Genomic DNA, 17,986 nt, shown 5'->3' with positions numbered 1-17,986 from the left:
TAACTCTGATAGTGCTGACGAAGATAAAATGGCTCTTATCTCTCATGTAAGTAAGAATGATACATGGATTATAGACAGCGGTTGCTCACATCATATGACTGGTGATAAAACTAAGTTTGATCAATTTGAAGACTATGATGGTGGCAGTGTGAGGTTTGGTAATGATGAACCTCATTTCATAAAAGGAAGAGGAAGAATCTGTCTATCCAAAGAACTCATATGTAATAATGCCTACTGGGTTGAAGGTCTCAAACATAATTTTTTAAGTGTGGCACAGTTACTAAATACTGGATTCAAGGTAGAATTCATGCATGGAAAGGCAAGATTGTTGAATGAGCAAGGAAAACTGATAGGATCTGGCACTCAAACTAAAGGTAACTTGTTCTATCTAGAACTTGGTGAATGCTCATGTTTTATTTCTCAAATTGAAGAGAGTTGGTTATGGCATAAAAGGTTGTGTCATGTCAATTTTTATAATTTGGTAAAAATAAGCAAATTCAAGAAAGTAAGAGGCGTTCCTAACATCAAGAAACCGAAGGTTGGTCTATGCAAGAATTGTCAGATTGGTAAAATGGGAAAAACTAGTTTTAAAGGTAAAAAATATCAGTCTGAAGATATATTAGAAATTGTGTATACTGATTTATGTGGACCCATTGGAATAGAAAGCTATACTGGAGAAAAATTTTTCATTCCTTTTGTTGATGACTATTCAAGAATGATGACTGTCATGTATCTAAGGAATAAATCAGAAGCATTTGAGAAATTCAAATGGTATTTGGCAAGAGTTGAAAAAGAAATAGGGAAAAAGCTGAGATGTTTAAGGTCAGACAGAGGTGGTGAATTCATTTCACATGAATTCAATAACTTCTACATTGAAAGAGGTATTAAAAGATAGGTTTCAGCACAAGGAACTCTAGAACAAAATGGAATAGCTGAAAGAAGAAATAGATCCATTATCGATTGTGCAAGAACCCTGATGATAGAAAAAAGACATTGCTATCAAATATTGGAAGGAAGCCATCAACACTATAGTTCATATCTTAAATCGACTACAGTTGAAGAAGGATTCATTCAAGACTCCCTATGAATTATGCTATGGCTACAAACCCAATGTAAGTTATCTGAAAATATTTGGAAGCAAATGTTATATTTTGAAAGAATCTAGAAAAGGAAAATTTGATGTAAAAGGTGATGAAGGAATATTTTTGGGTTATTCTTGCAAAAGCAAAGCATATAGATGTTTAAATCTATCCAATCACAAAGTCATAGAAAGTGAACATGTGAAAGTTGATGAGTTTGCAGACAAATCAGAAGAAGAAAGCAAAAAGATACCTGAAGACTACAAGAGATTTGTTTAGATTGAACCTGATACTATACCAAGTATACCATTCACTTAAGGATCCTCAACTCCTGAGTCTTCAGTAACCAAGTTGCAAATAGTTCAAACTGAGCCACAACAACATTCAGACACTATCGAGCAAGTGTCTAATGAGTCTGAAGCAACCGAGCTAGAACATCTTGAATATGAAATTGAAGCACAAGAAGATATCAATAAAATTGTCTCAAGAGGTAAAGAACCTGTATTAGCTAAATATGTCAGAAGACATCATACACTAGATCAGATCATTGGAGACAAATATGAAGGAACCTTGACAAGAAGTAAGTTAAAAAATACTTGTTTACTTTCTGATTTTGAACCTAGAAGTGTTAAAGATGCATTGGCAAATGATAGTTGGATTGAGGCAATGAATGAGGAAATAGAACAGATAGAGAAGAACAAGACATGGACTCTTGTACCCAGGCCTAAAGATAAGAATATAATTGGAACCAAGTGGGTATTCAGAAACAAGTTGACTGAAGATGGTAAGGTATCCAGAAACAAAGCTAGATTGGTATGCAAAGGATACTCTCAAGAAGAAGGCATAGATTATGGGGAAACTTCTGCTCCTATTGCAAGATTGGAAGGAGTCTGAACCTTACTTGCATATGCTGCTCACAAAGGATTCAAAGTTTATCAGATGGATGTCAAGTCAACATTCTTCAATGGAATACTGGATGAAGAGGTTTACATTGAACAACCTGAAGGTTTTGTTGATCCAGAGAAAAGGAACATGGTCTAAAAATTACACAAGGCACTGTATGGTCTAAAACAAGCCCCTAGAGCATGGTATGAAAGATTGCATAACTATCTTATTCAGATTGGTTTTCAAAGAACTAATGATAATAGTAGCTTGTATATAAAGGAAGGATCAGATAATAAGATTGTCTTGGCAGAAATATTTGTAGATGATACTGTTTTCACAGCGAATGATGATCTTTGCAAAGAATTTTCAGAACAAATGAACAAAGAAATTTGAAATGTCTATGTTTGGAGAAATAAAATTCTTTGTTGGTCTTCAAATTCAAAAAAATAAGAATGGCATCTTCATTAATCAATCAAAATACATCAAGGAGATATTGAAAAAGTTTGGTATGGAGTACTGCAAACCTGTTGGAACTCCTATGTGTACTGGATTGAAACTTACCAAAGATGATGAATCCAAAGAAGTAGACCAAACATTGTATAGATCTATAATTGGAAAGTTACAGTATGTAGTTCATACCAGGCCAGATATTGCTCTTGTAGTTGGTATTGTTGCAAGATTTTCAGCAAAACCAAGAGACACTCACCTAATGGAAATCAAAAGAATAATGAGATATTTGAAAGGAACTAAAGATTATGGACTATGGTACAAACTTGGAGGTAACTTGGATTTGAAAGTTTTTACTGATGCTGATTGGGTAGGGAATCTTGATGATAGAAAAAGCACAAGTGGAGGAGCATTCTTTCTTGGAAAGAGATTGGTTTCTTGGACAAGAAAAAAGTAGAATTGTACATCCCAATCTACAGCAGAGGTAGAGTATGTTGCTGCAGCAGTAAACTGTTCCAACATTGTTTGGTTTAAGCAGTTATTACAAGGAATGAAGATGGAAACCAAAGAACCAGTTGTTATGTTCTGTGACAATACTAGTGCAATCAACATATCCAAGAATCCAGTGATGCATTCCAAGACCAAGCACATAGAAATAAAATATCATTTTGTTAGAGAATTGGTGCAGGACAAGGAGATCAGACTGGAATATGTGCATACAAAGGAACAAATTGCTGACATATTCACAAAGCCACTACCTAAAAATACATTCTTGTATCTTAGAGGTAAGTTAGGGGTCACTCCCCTATCTGAAGTTCACTAAAATAAAGCTTTAAGTGATGCATCAACCTATGACAAGTTAAAAATCTATCAAGTTGATGCAACTGAGTATTGAATTCATTGCATATGAATCTGTACATAAGGTACTTTGTAATCTAGTTGAAAATACTTTTGGCATATGAAGAAGAGCTTTTACTATGTTATATTGTCTTTGGCATGTGTTGTCAAAGAGGGAGAGTACAACTGTAATATCTATTCTAAAATTTGTAAGCATTTGTAGAGGGAGAATAAAACTGTCATATCTTTCTGTTATACAATTCCTTCACAGAGAGAGATTACTAAAAGAGGGAGAAGTTTCTATCTAAGAGGGAGAAGTATTATGTTGACATATTGTGTTGCACTAAGAGAAAGACTTGTTTTCAAATTTCATTCTGCTATGACATATTGTGTTGCCATCAATGCCAAAGAGGGAGATTGTTGGATACAATTGTTAATTGAGTGTTGCCTCTAATTTTACACAAATGTCATATCAGTCATCAGACAGAGTCTACCGAGCTCAGAAGGTAAGCATAGTAGTTTACAGAGTCTATCGAGCATTGTTGTATATTACATTGTAAAGATAGCTTCTACTGAGCTAACTTGGTTAACGAAGGAAGTTCAGTATTTACTGAGCTCACTCGGTGATCAAAGGAAACTATGACAGAGTGTTTACTGAGCTGGGAAGGCAAGCGAAGAAAAGTTAGTGTTTACCGAGCTGGGAAGGTAACCAAAGAAAAGTTAGTGTTTACCGAGCTAGGAAGGTAAGCAAAGGAAAGTCAGTATTTACTGAGTTCACTCGATGTCCAAAGGGAATTTGGTAAAGACAGTTTCTACCGAGCTCACTCAGTCATCTATACTTACCAAGTTCTCCCGACGATTGAAGGGATGTGACGTAGTTCACTGTATTAACTGAGCTCAGTTGGTTAACACAGGAATTATTTTCTGAACAGTATTAACCAAGCAGTGTTGGCCAGTAAAGGGATTTGTTGGTTTGTAATTTTTTCTAGCCAACTATTGTATTTGTTTGATTATTGGTCAGTGATTAGAGCTGACTAAGATAATTTGTAAGGTATATATGAAAGATCAAGTTGTGAATTCGTAATATGTAAGAGTTTGGATGCATAAGAGTGCAAATGTATGGATATGGAATAAGCGAATATTGAACATATGAGTGAATGTTGAAGAAGTGTGATGAAGGATTAGATGCAATGAAGGAGCTGCAAAGTTGTATGTGATTAGTAAGGATCCAGTCAAGCATAACAGAGATCTGCAATCAGCAAAGATAAGTTGCACATTATATCAGGTCACTTCATTGTTTCTTTCTAACCATTGTAACAGTGAACTCAAAATCTCTTAATAGAGTGGGTTTGACAACCCTATTGTAAATCCTCTAACAAGGTGACAATTCAGTTGAATTGTTCTAAAGACCTCTAGCAAGGACACTCCTAAAAGGGTGATTAAATCCCCTAATAGGGTCACACCTAACAGTGTGTTTTGTAACCTTTAACAGGGTTGGCTCGTAATAGGGCTCATTTCAAAAGAGTGAAAAATAGTAACTAGTTACATTGGTGATTTTTCCCATATTGGGTTTCCACGTTAAATCTAGTGTCTCTAGTGTTCATGATTGCTGAATTGTTTTGGTTATCAGTTCTTAATAATTATTAGTATTTGCTGCATTATCAAGTTTCAGTAATCTGTAACTAAGATCAAGATTTTAGACATCTAAGGGACTGTGAAAAGTTTTTGTAGTAACTGATTCACCCCCTCCACCTCTCAGTTACTCCATTCTCATTTCCAACAGACACGACAACAATAATAAGAATGGAAGGCATGGGAGGCATGGGTATACTACAAAGATACCTTGAATAGATAAATTGAAGATGAAAAGAGAAGGAGAAAATAGAAAGAAGAGAAGGAGAGCATGTTAGAGGAAATCATAAGTTTGAAGAAGGCATTAGCAAAGAATGAAGAAATAGGAAGGAGACTAGAGGTGTTGATAGTGCAGTAGATAGAAGTCGAGAAGAAAGTTGATAGTCAAAAGGATAATCAGATTAAGGAACATATGAAGATAGAGTATCAAGTAGATGGAGAAGAAATGTTCACTGAGTTAGAACAAATGGAAGAGCCAAAGGAAGAACTAATCTATGAGACAGTGGACAACAAGAGAAGAATACATATAAGAAGAGGTAAAACATAACATGGCAGCACATTTGATGTTGTATGAAGGAAACATGGAGAAGATAGACAAAAATATGACTAAAAAAAATGATTATATTAACATAAGGGAAGATCATTTGATGATTGAATCAGTAGAAGAGGTAGATGAGACCTTGATTTCTGTAAGGATTAGGGACATAACCATTAGATATGCTAAACTTTTTTATGCAATTGATAAGAAAGATGGGAATTAGATAGGAGGTAATAATAAGAATGAAGTGGCAAAGCTAACTTCCAAGAAAGATGAGATTCAAAGTAGCAAGAAGATGGTGATTGATTAGAATAAGACATCAAATAGTGTAGGTATAGACTCATCTTATAAATTATTTATGGTCACTAATCAAAGTACAAGAAAACAAGAAGCCACTGATAAATTTGGAGAAGCCACCATTATTGATAATGGGGATGATGAGTAATCAATATATCATATTTGTGTCACCAAGGCAAGGCAAAACTTGGGTGAAAATGAAAAAGATTGGTTGATGTGGAGCCAAGGTATCTTAGATAAACAAGCCATCAGATATTGGTATAATGTTGAACATTACATAAGACCAAGACAAAGTTGAAAAATTGAAGATCATGATTAGAAGAAAGATAGTATAGTTTGGTATCATTTGGAATAATGTGAAGATGTAGAAGACAATGGGAAATGATTAGACAAAGTGGTAAGCAAGTGAATGAGGAGGTAGCAACAACACCAAACAAAGTCCTAGCAACAAACTCAAGGGACATGAGTTTTTTCAGCAAGGGAAGTATGGTGTAGGCCACTCAAACCATCTCCCTTGGAATCTAGAGTCTTATTTAGTATATTTTGAGGCTTGATAGATTAGGAATTAGTTATTTCATGTTGACCTATTTCATGTTTTAAGTGTTATGAGTTATAGTGATTCAATAGTGGGAAAATGCCATGCAAAGGAATATATGGAATATATGATAGCGTTAAGATGTCATAAGATGATGATAAAACTTTTAAGGTGCCTAGAAAATATATTAGAGAATAAAATTCAAAATGTGGAAAAATGTAAAAAGTTTCCAAGAAATGTTGTTAGAAAATTTTCTTTGCAAAAAAATTGACAAAGTGTAGAAGTTGAACAATCATTCATCTTGTTTGAACTTCTTAGGAAGATGAAATGTCTTTCATTTTGATGTAAATCAATGTAATCTAATTGGAAAAAATGATAGAGAGAAGGAGAAGGGATGTGGAATAGTAACATGCAGATTATGATGGATGGATAACTTTGTATAATACAAGTCTATTTTTTTGGAAATCTGCATGTTCTAATATTTATTTACAGCCTTATGTTCTTCCTTATTGTCTCATGGTTTTGGTGATTATTAAAATTCCTTATGAAGTTTATTGAATGCATGGATCAAGATGGATGTAGCATATACCTAACATCATGAGTTGGTAATATGGTTCTTTGTATTTATGGGTTGAGCAATAGATTATTTGTAGTTTTCAAAATTGTTAATCATAATATTTGCACACTTTTTTTATATAAAGTTTGGGAGAATTTAAAAAGACACATAGATGTTTTAGATTTCCTTCCCATTAAGTAGACACTATACATTGATTCCTTGTATTGAAGAATTTGTGAATCGACATATTAATTATGTCATATGTAATAAAAAAATTGTGAATCAACATTGTGCAAAAACTATGATAGTGTCTTGGTTGGATTTTCTAGTATGGAGACTACTATATATTCTTAGAGTATAGAGGAATGTTGAGGAGAGTAGAGAAGAAAACAAATGGAATCATGGGGGAAGTTACCTTATTTAATAAGGAAATCTTGATATTGACATAGGTATTGGAATTTTGTAAATTACAAATGAATGGAAACCCAAAAATTAGAGGTTTGATATTGATTTTGGAAAGGTAAGGTTTTATTAGAAGTTTATTGGTTAATTTTTTTGGAGATTTAAGTGAGTTTAGAGAGAATAGATGTGTTGTTAGACTTTGGCAAGTAGACTGTTTATTGGATTGAATAGTTAGAATCTCAAAATTTGGATTTGAAAATAAAAAGTGTAGTAAAAGGTATTAGAATCTACTTTTAGTATTGATAGATGAGTTCTTAACCTACATTGCAAAGTAGGCTATGAGATAGAGTAGTTTGTATTGGTGTTTTGAAGCCTCTATGGTGTCTAGAACCTGATGAATAGTTAAGGAATTGTATTGGCAACAAGTTAATTCCTTTGGAAGCTTATAGTGATATGGTGTTAATAAAGATCTTGAAGGTGCATGGTGATGGAGGTGTTGTGCGATGAGGTGTGAGAGGTTGTTGTGTGATTTTGTGAAGGTATAGGCAGAGACAACTAGAATAGGTGAAAGTGGCACAAGTAATAGGCCATTCACATTGTCTCTAACCTTAGAGAATTGAAAGGGATAGTATACTTAGGTAGGCTTGGAAGAAGCCTATCCGAGTTTGAATTTTTTTTTTTTAACAAACAAGTATCATCTCCCTCATCCTTGCATCAAACCCTTTCCACCTAGCTAACTTTGGATGGATTTTATCAATCAATGAACTCCAAAAAATCTCAGGTGAGTCTAGACAAAGGTGTAAACCAAGATAAGATCCTAGTAAGGTACCAATCTTACAACCAATAATTCTTTTGATTTTTTATAACTATTATCATTGACATTGATGAAATATATCACACATTTGTTCTAGTTGATAATTTGTCCACATGTTTTCCCATAATCCTCAAGAGCTCTCTTGATATTTCTCAAATTCATAATAGAAACTTCTACCATCACAATAGAGTCATCCACAAATTGCTGATGGGAACAAGTTAGGTCTTTAGATGATGGTTTGAGCCCAATAATATCCCCCACAAACACCATTTTTTCCACAAATCTACCTAAGCATTCAATGATGATAATGAAGAGGATAGGTGAAAGTGGATCCCCTTGCCTCAAACCATGAGAAGCCCATTAAAAAGGAGTTGGAGAAACATTATTAAGAACAAAGAAGGTGGCAGAAGAACCCAGGATAAGGACTAACTCCAAGAATCTTTTATTAAAATCAAAAGCTTTCAGTCCCCTTTGTAAAAAGACCCAACCAACCCTATCATAAGCTTGAGATAAATCAAGTTTAAGAAGGAATCCGTCTCTCTTGGACATAGTAAGGGAATAAATATTCTCATGCACTGAGATGATAGAGTCCAAAATCTACTTGTTAGGAACAAAACCATTTTACTATCTAGAAATCATATTGGGAAGAACATATAAAATAATGAGCATTAGCACTTTAGAAATAAATTTATAAAAGAAGTTACAGAGACTCATTAGTTTAAACTAATCCATGCAATCAACACCAAGCTTTTTGGGAATCAAAGTAAGGAAAGTACCATTCAGCTCCTTGAGGATTTTTCTTGAACTAAAGAACTGCTTAATCCCATTACAAAAATATTCTTGGATGATACACCTATAAATATGGAAAAAAAGGAAGGGGAACCCATCTGGACATAGAGCCTTCTCTCCATCAAAGGAGGAGAAAATCTTGGTAATTTCATCATTAGATGAAATAGTAGCGAGGAATTTATTTTGATCCTCTAAAATACATTTTTGGACACAATCAAGAAACATTTTCTACTTATCCTTATCCAGATTGGGATCACCTATTAATAAATTCTTTAAAAAATCCATGGCTTCCCTTTTAATAATCTCCTCATCCGTAGTAGGAACCCCATTAACAATAAGTCTATTAATTCTATTAACAATTCTATGTTTCAAGGTAGTCATGTGAAAATACTTATTATTCTGATTTCCTTACTTCAAAAAACCTTTTCTAGATTACTGTCTCCAATACATCTCCTCCTTAATCATAATATCATGCAACTCAATCAAATTCAAGCTCTCCTGTTCCCTCAAAACTATCCTATACCCTTCTACTTGAATACTATCCTGAATCTCTTTAAGTTCCTTAATAACCTTCCTTTTATTATCAAAGATGTTCCCAAAGGAATCCTTATTCCATCTTTTCATATTCCTTTTAACATTTTTCAACTTATTAACAACTTTGAACATGGCTATACCCTCCAGATGAATACTCCACCAATCCTTAACAAGGATTTCTAGCCCTAGATGAGAGTCCAAATTTTTCAAACCTAAAGGAACATTTTTCAAACCAGTCACTACTAATAAGATCTCTATCTAATTTGACTTGGATGAGGTCCTTCCTAGATCTTCTATTGGTCCAAGTATAATTGACCCCATGCAAATCCATATCATGCAAGATATGACTACTAATAAAATCCATCAACTCCATTTTATTCTCCAAGTTAGTCTGACTTCATCCCATGTTCCCATTCTCTTTCAAAGGAGTATTACAATCCCCCATAATGATCCAATTTTCCTCAACAATTTTTTTTTTCTGCAATATTTTTTCTCTAATTGTTAAGGGCTTCCCAAAGTGCCTTTCTACCCCATTTAAAATTGGGGGCATAAACATTAGTGAGAACCAAAGAAGAGCCATCCTTAGAATTGCTAAATCTAATGTCATCATATTTATATTCTAAGAGATAAATTCCCCATGAATAAATTTGTCATTCCAATAAACTACCATACTACTTGATGTCCCATTAGAATCACTACCAATAATCTTACCTCCCCAAAAAACCAAAAGACCTTCAACTTACTCCTTTAACATTTTGGTTTCTTAAATAAGAATAATATTTAACTTGTTATCCCTAATCCTATTTTTCATTATATTTTTCTTGTGAGGATTATTTAATCCTTTGATATTCCATGATATAAACTTCATTTCTTATGGGAAGATTTTGAATCTAGGATAGTTCTCTGACTACCATCTATAATACTTCTATTAGTCTCCAATATTCTTCTCTACACAATAGAGGGTCTTTCTATACAAGTAAGAGATAGACCAACATATCTAGCTTTGATACCTTTCCTAGATGGTGTTGTAGGTAAACAACATTCCCTAGCCTTGCTACTCTTAAGATCACCTTTTTAAATTCTCTTTCTAGATGGTATGCTAGGGAAATAACCTATCTTATTACTCCTAGTTTTTAATAGAGCATTCTCTTTATTCTTTTTAGAAGACAAAACCTCATTTTTCTTTATTGATATAGTGGTTTTTTAGCCACTAGTTTCACCCAGTCTACACCAGATTCATCATCCTCCCCTAGTAAATCTTTAGAGATGTCCTCAACATCTCCCCACTTTTGATTACTCTCTATGGTTGTAACATTTGAAAGAGGTCTAACCAGACTTTGAGTTTCCTTTCTAGTAATGGTACAATCCTATTTCTCATGGGAATCAGAATCATCTTTTTTAATATCTTCAATATGAATCTCAGTATCCACTTCTTCATCCCCTTTTTTGAGACTATCCACAGGTCTTTCCTATGCATTATAGTATTTGAATCTTCTCTATCATGATCTAAAGGTATCTATTCTTAGTTCTGTACTCTAGTATTCTCCTTTTGCTAAGTTGATTCACTCTGTTAAAAATCTTTAGCCATGAAAGTCCCCTTCTCAATACCACTTTACTCTTGAACATTCCATTCCTTAAAGTAGTTTTGCATAGCTTCAACTGAATCATTTAATTTTTTGTGGACCCAAAAAAAAATTAAACTTCCTTGGGGCTTCAATCAAAGATGGACATTTTTTTGCCCAATGACCATTTTTTTTGTAATGAAAATAGGCAAAGGGGAATGATTCATACTCTAGTTTTTGCTTCCAAGTTCCTAGTTTAAATTTGAGAGAAAGAACCTCTGGCATATCCATTCCTTGAAGAACTCCTAAAAAAATTCTAACATAAGTCAATCTTCTTCTAGACACTATAACTAGATCCATAGAAAGAAATTCTCTAAAAGCATTAGCAATACCTTGAAACACATCCTCCACCCAAAACTCTAGAGGTAACCCTGTTAATCTATTTTCATACTGGTGCTTTAATCCTAGATACATCATGAGCATTCATATTTGGTGACCATTTATGCAGAATCAACGTATGTCTACCCACAACCTAGGGACCATTGCAAAGAATCTCTCATTTATCTTCTTCATAGGAAAAGCTAAAGGATAAATATCCTTTAACCATAGCAACGATGTCTACCTGGCCTTTCAAAACCCATTTCCTTTTAACAAAGGCATGAACAACCTCAATATTAGGCTTGGCTCGTAAAAACCTCCCCACCAAAGTTGGATCCATTATATAAATATTTATATCTATGATTTGACCTAGAATCTCCAATGTTAACATACCTTGCTCAACAAATGAAATATTCTTAACTGAAAGAAAGGAGGACTTACCTAGTGGCTTGATGCCAAACAAAAAGGACCACTTTTTGTTAGAGAAAAATAGGCTTGGGAACCCCCTAGATCCTCTATTATCCCACCTTCATTAGGATCCTTCCCATTTTTAGAGTCCATAGTCATCCCTTCCCAATCCCTAGATCGAGACAATTCTACCCCATTTCCTCCTTAATTTTTTAATCTATTTTTCCCACTCACCACACCCTCTCCACTCCCCATCTCTTTTTCTTTGATCATCTTAATAGACATGTTCATGGGTCATTTTTATTTACATAGACTTGTTATGATCACTTAGTTAAGATATTTTCCCTAATTCAAAATTGATTCAGTACTTGAACCTCAATTTTCTCTGCAAGCTAATTTTGGATCTTCTCTATACAATCTTTGATCTAATCTCTTAATCTAATATCTCCTTTCAGTTCTTGACTTCTTTGATTTCCCTTGTCTAAAGTAATTCCAAACTTATCTTTTCTTTCTCTATTCCATCCTTTCTCTCTTCTTCTCATCACACACACACACACACACACACACACACACACACACACACACACACACACACACACACACACACACACACACACACACACACACACACACACCCGCGCGCGCGCGATCACATACCATTATTCTAGGGTTAGAATCCCCCTTAAATAGATATTTTGTGAAAGTTCTAGATATTAATTGATGGTTTATAATTCATCATCTTTTTCCATTTATATCTGAATTTTCGATTGGTTAATTTGCATTCCTTGGGATCATTACCTTCTGTGATGATGCATAATATCTATCTTGACTATCTCTACAAACATTAAATCTTATATGAATGTCATCAAAAATTGTATACATATTTTTTTGTGCAATTACAAACTTATAAGGCCAAATTGAACTACTTGACATCTGAATATGGTAATACTCAATCATCATTATCATTCACACTTGTGCTCAGCTTCTATATGTATGTGCTTCTTTGTTTGCTCAAAAAAACTATCTTCTCAATTTACTTGGTCTCCATTAAAATAACCTAGCTTACATATATGCTCAGTCTCCATCGGGGTGCTCTCTAATCACTAAAATGTTTGGCATATTATGAAAAAGAAACAAGTCCTTTGTTATGCTTAGCCTTTGCTAGATGGCATGTTCATAGTGATGACCATTCATCATTGCCTAGTAAATGGCTAAGTTTTTGGACACTAATAGAAAATTCATGATTATCGATCAAATATTCCTCCTTTGACATTAGTGAAAAAAACACATTTTCATGCATACTCCCCTTAAGATTATAATCATCCTTTGTACATTCTAATGCCTTGGACATTTTCTTGTTGTTAGTTCCTCCTTTATTCTTTCTACTTCCCCCTTATTTTTATCAATGATGGCTTGGGGTTGATGGGGTTACATGATGCTTATCAAAAAAAAAAATTATGGCTTACTAGAATGTTTGCATAACCTATATTCCATTGTTCTCAAGTATCTTCTAATGAACTTGAAACTATATTTCTAGCTTAATAGTTAGATCAATAAAAACTTCAATGAGTGCAAAATGAGTATAGTTCTTCAAAATATTGTGTGCAATAGATTGTTCTTTTTGAATGATTTCTAAATGACATAACAACTAGAATCTAATTAAGATCAACTTGTTTCTCATCTCACTATACTTAGCCATGAGCTCGACTAAACTTTATTGACCAATTGTCAACTTATTATATGAGAGTGAGCTTGAACTTATGTTCTGAGCCAATGAAATAAAACATTCCCTCATATCTAAATTTCATAAATCAATAGAATTCTGATTTTCTAGTGTAAAAACTTTAACATCAACCAACTTCATTTACAAAAAATGAATAGTCTTAAAAAAAATTCAAATTTGATGACTAATTTTGAAAGATTTTCCTATCTATTTACAAATCTATGGGATACTTTCACTAAAAATTTATGTTCAAACCTTCTTTGACACCACTACATGAGTTTATCATTGGTCTCTATATCTTCTACATGAACTTTATAAACAATATATACTAATTGATCCAAAATAGAATGCTAAACATCTAAGTCAATTATACCAAATGCATCCACAAAAATATCTCTAATAGTGTTGTTCGCCTATATTTTCACTTGGTTCTTTTTGGGCATTCATTTTGCACGAAGTTAATGACAGAAATTCATTGTATAATTCCTCTCTTGAAAAGAAAATCTTTTTAAGGATCCACTCCAAGGTTCAGTGTTTGTCTTGCAATGTACCAAAATCCACTCCGTAGAAGATAAATGTGAGTGTTCACAAGGAGGCCTTTGCTAGTTCTAAAAACCCTTTTATCTTGGAATTGAAGTAAAATCTATTCACTGTCTTAAAATATCACACCAAAAGAACAATATTTTTGTATTTTTTTGTTTCTCAATGAATGCAACTCTAACAATGTAGCTAGTATGAGGTCCTACTCTAATAGGGGGGTTAGTAAAGTAAATAATGAAACTGAAAGAAAAATCAAATCAAATCAAATGACTTGAAATTGAAATTCCTAAATGGGCATAAGCTACAGGACACAACACACAGCAAGTTAAACCTTTGAAGAAATCAGTAGGAAACTAATGAAAATAGGAGCAACACTTCCTAGAATCCACTAATACAATCGTTGGTGAGAATCTTTAAAAAATTGAATGATGTTTCACTCTTCATCAAATCACAAGGCCACAGAAAGTGTGCTCATGCAAGACAAAAGGCTATGTAGACACAATCGGGTGATCTCTTCTCAAGCTTGTTACATCAATGAAATTCATATATCTATAGTAAACACCAAAACTAAAATATGACACATCTAGAAAAAATGCAATAAACCTTTGGCTCAATCAAAATCTCATGAATAAAATTCAAAAAATAATGACACATTCAGGCAAGAATAACTGCACTCAAAATGCGAGCACCAAAAGCATAATTTTATTGCATAATAATGACGGCCCTTGTTACATTTTACAGTGGGGTATTTATAAGAAATCCTCTCCTCAATTTGAGTTGAAAGTGAGAGATATCTTGATGCAATCAAATGCTTTTAAAACATTTAAACAAACTAAATATATACAAACTAACAATCTAACTAGTGCTTAGAGGGACTCCATCCATATTTTATTCATTAATTGGATGCATGAGCCCTTTACATGTCGAAAAAAGAGAAAACATAAGAGAGAAAGTAGGAGGAGGCCATCAATCTAAGTGGAAGTGCATGGAAGAGTCAAAAATAGAAACTGGCCCTTCACTAGGTGTGTGTTGGAGTTATTTTTTGAACTGGAAGTCAACTGTCAGTGCACCTCTGAATTGTGAAGCTGCGGAGCTAAAAAATGCAGAGCTATGGACTTGCATACTCGTGGAGCTCAAAAATGTGGAGCTACGGATCTATGTACCTGCAGAGCTCAAAAATGTGAAGCTGCATATGTGCAGAGCTGCGGACCTCAGAAGTTCAATTTGCCAAAAATCAAACTGCTCAATTTTGAAAATAGTTTTTGGGTTTTGCTCAAATGGGGTTTTAGATCACTTTTTGTATATATTGTTTGCCCATTTTTTATGATTTATACCCTCTTTATAGCCAATCACTTTCATAAACTTGAATTGCTTCTGCTTCTTCAATCTAAAATCCCAAGGCACTTGTGTTGAATCTTGCCATTAATAGCCGCATAAGATGAGGAACCTATTTCACTGCATGTGTCCAACCTCTATATCTTCGACCTCTATCTTCTCAAAAACCACCCTATCCTTCCCAATGAGAAACCAAGTGATCCAGATGATCAAATGTTTGAAACTTTTTCATATTTTTTTGCAAATTTTTCTAGGCATTTTTAAATTGCTTTATCAGAGGTCTTCTGCTAAAAATTTCAAGTTGAAACTTTCATCGGTCCTTAAAAATAGTAGTTGAAGGCTCACTATTTTAGAGACTAAAATTATATCTTTAGTTCTTCTTTCCAATGGTGTAAGCAGTTCTGAACTCTGAGGCCCGAGTCAAAAGTTATGACCTCGGCAAGTTAAGGATACTTTTTTACCTACACAAATAAGCAAATATTAGTCCGTAGAGTTGGAAATGCTTAATTAAGATAAACACCTCTAAAAGAAAAATTTCAGACCCTTTATTTTATTTATTTAATTTTATTTATTTTTTAATAATTTTTTTCACTCTAAAATTCTAACTAAATACTTCTTCTCCCGACCCCTGAACTATGAGTCTGGGAGTCAAAAAAAGTAGGGAGTCCCCATTCCTAGTGAGGAATGGGGCATGTGTTGTGGACACCACAACAGTTCTAAATCCTAAAAAATGTATTGTGAAAATCTAGTTCTTATCTTAAGGATTTAGGATTTTCAAATTTTATGAGAAAAGTTTCCCTAGAAAAATCCCTAGTTCATAATCCATACCCTTGTTTAGATTAAAACCCTCCTCTTTTTTTAAATGTACTTTTGCACTTATAAAAGTTGTTTGAAAATTTTAATGTGTGACTATTTAAGCAAGGTGATCATGTGGTCACTACACAGTTTAGCTCTTAACATTATTATGTTGCAATAGCATGAAGAAATGAAGAATTCCTCTAATCGCTTGGTCGTGGTGGTTAGTTGAATGAGCAGATTTTATAAAACTAATTGGCAAAGTGGTTAAGGAAGAATTAGTCACGTGGTCATGAAGTTCAAAGAAGTATTAGAAGTTCAAGTGGTAATCGTATGAAAAGAAGTTATTGCTCAGTTGTTACCCACTTACAATTTATAGAGCTTTCCATGTAGAGGAATCTAAGAAGATTTATTTATTATAACATTGAAATTATGGTAAAACTGTTTGCCCAAGGTTAAAAGGTGTCAATCATTGTTTTTCTACTTAAGGATCATAAGGTTGAAGTAGTGAAGTGAATTAATGACTAGTTGGTTGCACGGTTTGAGCCTAAAATGTATAGCATTGAAAGATGACTATGAAAGGAAAAAACTATCAGTGCATATAGTCAGAAACTTTGATCACATGATTGTAAGGTTAAGAAGTTAAAAAAAAAAATAAGATGTAATTGGGCAACATGGTTGAGACCCTATTGAATATTTTTCAGTCATGTGGTCATAAGACTTAAATGATAATGGGAAATATAAGCCATGGTTGTGTGACGAAGCTATAAGAAATTAAGTTAGTGTTTGTTTACATGGTCACATAGTTAGAAAGAATATGAAGAACTTAAGATGCAACCTAGTAAAGTAGTTAAGGAGAACATAAAAATTGTGCAATCATGTGGTTGCACAATTAAGAGATGATGAGTCAAATAAAGTCACGACCTAGTGAAAAGGTTTGAATCCTTTGAAGGGTCCTTTGATTGCAAAGTCAAAAACATAAAAAATTAAGGCAAGTGTAAGATTATGACTTGGGAAAACAACTAAAAGCTCACAAGTGGTAACATGATCACGTGGTCATGCAAATAAAATTTTAAAAAGGAATGAAGGTAGTGATGTTGTCACTTCTTAGTTATAAAAGGGTTTCCCATGGCTGCAAATAAGAAATGGTAATGTTCAGATTAGAGCATGACCATGTGTGATATAGTATAGAAGCTACCAAAGTTTATGAAGGCAATTAGTCATGAGGTTAAATGTTTGAAGCATGGAATAAGATGTGAAATAGAAATAAGGGCTTAGAAGAAGCAATTTCTAGGTCATAGGATCAAAAGGGTAAATAGAAAGATAGAAAATAAAGTGGAAACTAGAGGTAGTCACATAGTCACTAGCTAGAAATTAGAATGATAAAAAGGCCTTGCAAAACTACAAATAAGATAAGAATCATGTAGTGGTCATAGGGTCACAACATAGGATATTAAGATAAAATTGACTATTAGAAGCTCATGATGACTAAATAGAGATATACTATCAAAATGTGCAAGGAAATAATGTGAAAGAATGGTAGTACAAGTAGAATTTGACACTTATAATTTTTTTGAGAAAACTCCTACATGATGACGTAAAGACACCATAAATGTTGTTCTATTTCTCAAATTACTATTGAAAAGAATATGTAATAGATTTTATAAGTACAACATGCATATAATTTAGAGCCAAGAGATTAAGCATGTAGAGCTCTCAGAGTTTTTACAATTTTTAGTTGCAAAGATTGTTTGAGGATTTGAATTCATAATAATGGTGCAAGAAGAAGGAAACATAATTGCTCAAGTAAATGTAGAAGAAGCTTCATAGAGTGCTGAACAATCTAAAATTAAATTGGCTTGCTTGTATGCTGAGGAGTGGGTATATTTACTCCTAGATT

The sequence above is a fragment of the Cupressus sempervirens genome, chromosome 10, assembly GCF_028749045.1.
Source record: "Cupressus sempervirens isolate cs-2001-9-10 chromosome 10, ASM2874904v1, whole genome shotgun sequence".
Classification (NCBI taxonomy): domain Eukaryota; kingdom Viridiplantae; phylum Streptophyta; class Pinopsida; order Cupressales; family Cupressaceae; genus Cupressus; species Cupressus sempervirens.
Note: the sequence above shows the minus strand (reverse complement) of the source record.